We start from the raw sequence: 5497 nt of genomic DNA, 5'->3' as shown, positions 1-5497 counted from the left end.
CCTGCCTCCTCGTCTTCTTCCTTGCGCAAGAACAGAGTACTTTGCCCCTTTCGCTGCCACTCCACCGCGCAATTCCTTCACCACCAAATCCACTTCCTTGGCATCCACCATGGCTCCCAAAAAGAGGCCAAGGCAAATCCAAAAAGCCAGCTGACCCGGAAGCAGAGGAGAGGAAGGAGGAAATGGCGGCGTTGCGGAGAAAGAACATCGTCCTCGCACCGGTGCTTAAGCAGGAGGATCTGATCGAGCGATATGCGATCATGTGGGGGAGGGAGACAGCGGCCCATCCCGCGCCACAAGTTTTTCCCGGCTCTGCCAAATCCAGCGGAGACAAGTACCCGTTCTTCACTGCATACTCCTATTGTGGACTTGTCCCCCCTTCTCTGATTTTTTCGCTGAGAACATGTACACATATGGGTTCGATCTCCTCGACTTCACACCAAATGCCATGACCTTTATGTCTGTCTTCGCGCATATGTGTGAGAACTTCGTCGGAGTCATGCCCAAAGTTGCTCTCTTCCGCCATTACTTTGTTCCCCAGATCAAAGCAGACGTCCCTTCCGGCGACATCACCTGGATACCCAAGGCCAGTGCCAAGGAGTCTTACCTCGACGGGCAACTGCATCTGAAATGGGACGAATGGCGAGCGGAATGGTGCTGGATAAAAGACTCCGAGTTCTCAAATTTCTGCAGGCCGAGGATGAAGAAGGTGGAGCACGGTGTGGATTGGGGCTCTCTTGACATAAACGACTCGCATCCTTCGCCTCAGGGCTGCTGGCCTCACCATTGAGATGGTAGGAGCAGACTTCCTCCGCCGCCGCACCCTTCCGGACAAAGGAAGGCTAGCTTGGGATTACAAGAATGCAGTGGATATCATGCGGGAGAAAGCCATCAGGGAGGAGACGGACCTTATCCGCAGTACCACCAAGGAAGAGCTGGCGTACATTGCCAACAGGGCGGCGGAAGCAAGGATGGCCGGGGGCGCCGGCGGGTCTGGATCCGCGGCAACCAATGTTGGTGAAGCGGTTGAGGACGAACTAGTAGATGAGGCGTTGGAAGGGCCTATCGGAGGACAAGAAGAGCTTGCCGGGGAACAGGGCGACGAAACCGCTGAGGAGCAGGTGCACAAGGAGCCCCCTGTTCCTCCTGTTCCGGCAAAGAAAACCCGCACCCTCCGGAAAGCCGCCTCCGGAGTTCACCCTCCTTCGGGCGATGAAGTGGCCGCCAAGGGAGCGGCCGCCAAAGCCATCGGGCGGCAAGGATCTGGACGCCAAGCTCCTCAACAACAGTAAATGCGGTGCGCCTCTTTAAGGCAGCCAACCTCGTCTACTGTTGGAGTAACCGGGTCCTCTCAACCTGCCGCACCTTCGACAACCAAGCGAGCCAGGACTCCCACTCCGCCTCCTGCCTCTGCCTCTAACGCTGGACCTGAGGGCTAATACGACCTCTTTGTCCTTAGCGACAAGGAGGAGGACGAAGAGTATGCGCCAGTCGCTTCTATCAATTCTTGATACATCGTTTCTGTTGATCTGATTTTCTCCGTCTTGCTTTGATTGATAGTGACGAGCAAACCCTCGCGCAAAGGATGGCGAAGAAGGCAAGGACCACAATGGGGGATGAGCCGACGACAAGCTTGCCGCCCGACGCGGACGTGGTGATAATCAGCCCCCAGCGTGAGGCCACTACCTTGTTTCTTTGGCAAGCATTGGCGTTGAGGCTGTCATTGCTGACATCATCAAGGAAGCAGGAGAAGAGCGTCACGAAGAAGAGGAGCGCCCGGAAGTGAATCTCGACGTGACGCCCCCATCGACCACTGTGACGGAACCCAATTCTCCGGCAAGGACCTCCACCGACGAGCTTGTCTACACTGATGACGTGCCGACAAGTGAGTCTGCCGGCCGCCAGGCGACGACAACCGGAGTTGTCGGAGGGGAAGTTGTTCCTCCCCAACAGACTTAGTCCGGTAAGTCATTTCCGTCAAGCGGTCCCATTCCTTGATGATTTTTGTTTTCTTGAACTTGACCTGAATTCGACTCCCTCCCTCCTCAGATCCACCCTCAACCGAGGCCATGGACATAAACACCACAATCAAGGGGATCGCGAAGGACATTGCTAGCGAGGCTAGCAAAATCGCCGCTAGCGCGGCCGCCAAAGCTGCTGACGAGGGCTTGCCGAAATTTCACTTCTCCACCAATGAGCGGGACGCCGCCAGCACCACGCTCATTCTATTCTTTGAAAGTCTTGTCGAGGCATTGGAAAAGCAACAGGAGGCTCGAGCTACACATCTTGCCACCGAGTCCCGCGGGCTTTGCCGAGATTTCCTCTTCAAGGTACCAGAACCATGGCCTCGACATCTCCAAGGCTTTCAAGAGGTTGCCGAAGGAAGCAAATACCAAGGCCGCCAAAGAGCTTGTCGCGCCACTCGCCGACTAGGTCGCCGCAATCCCCTGGACTGAGGGCCAGTATAGGAACTAGCTCTTTGCTTGCACCATTTGGCTGCAAGCGCAGTTCATGCAAAATACAGATCTATCTCAAGTTAGAACTGCATTTGGCTTTTGATGTAATATAAACCGTTGTCTGATGAACAGTCGTGTGGTATCTTCCTTGTCTTATTCTGTCTTTGCATGATTTTTGTACCCTACGCTTGCTAAAAACTTGCCGGTGCGCACACTCTTGCCACGAGCGCTTGAGGAACGGGTCCTTAGCGGCCTGCCGGAAGTGCTGCTGCCGGCAAGGTCACACTTGACGTCGCAGCGCAGCCACTTAAGTTGTCGAGCGGACTTGAATAAAGTAAGGGCGCGGTTGGTCATGACGAGGCTTCTTAGCGTGCAGGTTTCTCATATAAAGGCCAAAATCGTTCAAGGAAGAAATGCAACTACAATAAAGAATCTGATTCAAAGTTTTTCAATTTAGCTTTTTCTTTGCTGTAATTTTTGTCGTGAAATGATAACTTGAGCGTCACTTGTGGTATCCATACCATCACTCCCCATGGGAAACTTGCACGCGAGGAACCCTTCTGTCCTTTGAGAAAAAGAAAGAAGAGAAAAGAGGAGGCTGGAAACCTTGAAGGTTCGTTAAACATCTCATACAAGGCAAAATGTAACACCACCCTGCATACAACTTGTACAAACATATATGCATTTAACAAAAGGGCTGTGAAACACTTATCTTTATTTCACTATGCACAGGGTCTACGCCTGGCTTTGTACAAAGGATTACATGTCTTGCCGACAAACTTGTACAAAAAGGGTTGCCGGGATGCTCGGCAACCACGCGTCATGTGTAGAACTTGCGAAGATGCTCAGTATTCCATGAGTTGCGCACCGGAGTGCCATCTTCGATCTCCAGACGGACTGCGCCAGGTCTGGATTCTTGATTCTGGGCCTCCTTTCACATGACACCACACATACATCACCTTCGTGCTGTCAACTCATGTTCCTAAACTAACTATGCAACTTCTGTTTGCTAGTCGGCTCATTGATTTGGATTGTCGTGTTATTCTGGATTCCAACCCGGTTGGGATTGGTCCCCGGCGCATGACTCTCAGCGCCTTTGGGAGCTCAACTGGTTGTGCCTTCCTTCGCCTGGGTCCTCTAGCCAGTCAGACATCACCACCCCTTTTGCTTCAACTGCCACCTCCACCACCTCCTTCGCTCAGTGACATAATCGACTGGGTCACATATGTGGCTTTTCTTGTCTTCTTTGGTTAGGAGTGGTGTTCTAGGGTCTATCTCCGGTGATAGTTTACTTAGTTGTAGAGCTGTAAGCTTGGCAAGCACATACAACTTCCCTATCGCTCTAGTAATTCTGTTTCTCAATGACCTTTTGGGCTTCTTCACTCTGATGTATGGGGTCTTATCCTCTTCGTATCAAAAGGAGGTCACAAATAATATATAATTTTCATTGATGATTTTTCTCGCCACACTTGGATCTACTTTATGTCGTCTCATAGTTAAGTGCTTCAAATTTACAAGTCTTTCGCTACCATGGTTCACACTTAGTATGATTCCTCTGTTCGAGTTTTTCGTGCTGATTCAGCTGGTGAGTACCTATCTTGTGCGCTTCGTGGTTCTCCTTCTAAACATGGCACCTTTCCTCAGTATTCCTGTCCTGGCCCCATGCTCAAAATAGGTGTCTGCACGCAAACATCGCCTACGAAGCTCGTCTTGTTGCGCGTGGCTTCTAGCAGGAGTATGGTCATGAATATGATGAGACTTTTGCTCATGTTGCTCATATGACCCCTATTCACACTCTTTTGGCTGTTGCTGCTGTTCCGCAGTGGTCCATCTCTCAATTAGATGTCAAGATGCCTTCCTGAATGGTGAGCTGTGGGAAGTGGCCTATATGCAACCGCCTCCTAGATGTACCGTCTCTGATGGCACTGTTTGTCGCCTCTGCCCCTCACTTTATGGGCTGAAACAAGCTCCTCGTGCCTGGTTTGAGCGTTTCTCCGCCGTCATCACAGATTTCTCTTCTAGTACTCATGATCCTACTCTGTTTATTCACACTCATGGTCGCACCCTTTTGCTCCTTTATGTTAATGACATGGTTATCACAGGGGATGACCACCAATTCATTGATTTTGTCAAGAAACGTCTTCATGAGCAATTCTTGATGAGTAATTTGGGTTCTCTTTGCTACTTTCTTGGACTTAAGATCATTTCTTCCCTTGAGGGCACTTATCTCTCTCAAGAGAAGTACATCCAAGGTGTTCTCACTCGTGCTTGCCTCACTGATCAGCGCACGGTTGACACCCCTATGGATTTTGTTCTTCATCTTTGTCCTGGTGAGGGTGAACCACTTGCGGATCCCACTTGCTACTATCATCTTGTTGGGAGCCTTGTCTATCAAGGCATCACTCGTTTTGACATTTCTTATGTTGTGCAGATTCTGAGTCAGTCTGTCTCTGCTCCCACTCAACCTCACTAGTCGTGTTCTCCGTGTTCTTCGTTATCTTTGTGGGACTGTGACCCGTCACCTATTCTTCTCTAGCTCTAGCTCTCCAGCTTCAGGCCTACTGTGATGTGATTTGGGCAAGCGATCACACTGATAGCCGCACTCTTTCCGCCTATTATGTTTTTTTGGCTCCTCTCTAATTGCCTGGAAGACCAAGAAGTAGACTGTTGTATCTCGCTCCAGTGCAGGCTGAGCTGCGCTCTATAGCCTCCGTGATTGCAAAGATTACTTGGACGGTGGCTTTTTCAGGATTTTTGTGTTTCCACTGCTGCACTGACGACCCCTTTGCTCTCCGACAGCACGTGGCACTCAACATTGCCCATGATCCTGTGAAGCATGAGCTTACCAAGAACATCGGTATGTGCCCTCGGAGCTTCAACTTGCTTATTTTCTGACCCCTACATGCGTTCTCAGGTGCAAGAGAGGACTGTGGCCCTTCAGTATGTGCCCTTGGAGCTCCAGCTTGCTTATTTTCTGACGGAAGCTTAGACACGGCCACAACACAGCCTTCTCCTGTCCAAACTCAGTCCGATCCCCCATG

At 50.9% G+C, this 5497-nt stretch overlaps 1 protein-coding gene across 4 annotated transcripts in view; it reads left to right on the top strand.

Moving 5' to 3' along the window:
- The window catches only part of LOC119322140 (probable protein transport Sec1a), an 89505-nt gene that overhangs the window by 57104 nt on the left and 26904 nt on the right, over positions 1-5497 (top strand). The window lies entirely within an intron of this gene.

Source organism: Triticum dicoccoides, chromosome 6B (genome assembly GCF_002162155.2).
Source record: "Triticum dicoccoides isolate Atlit2015 ecotype Zavitan chromosome 6B, WEW_v2.0, whole genome shotgun sequence".
In the NCBI taxonomy this organism is placed as follows: domain Eukaryota; kingdom Viridiplantae; phylum Streptophyta; class Magnoliopsida; order Poales; family Poaceae; genus Triticum; species Triticum dicoccoides.
The sequence above is the reverse complement of the archived record's forward strand: the minus strand, read 5'-3'. Positions and strand labels throughout refer to the sequence as shown.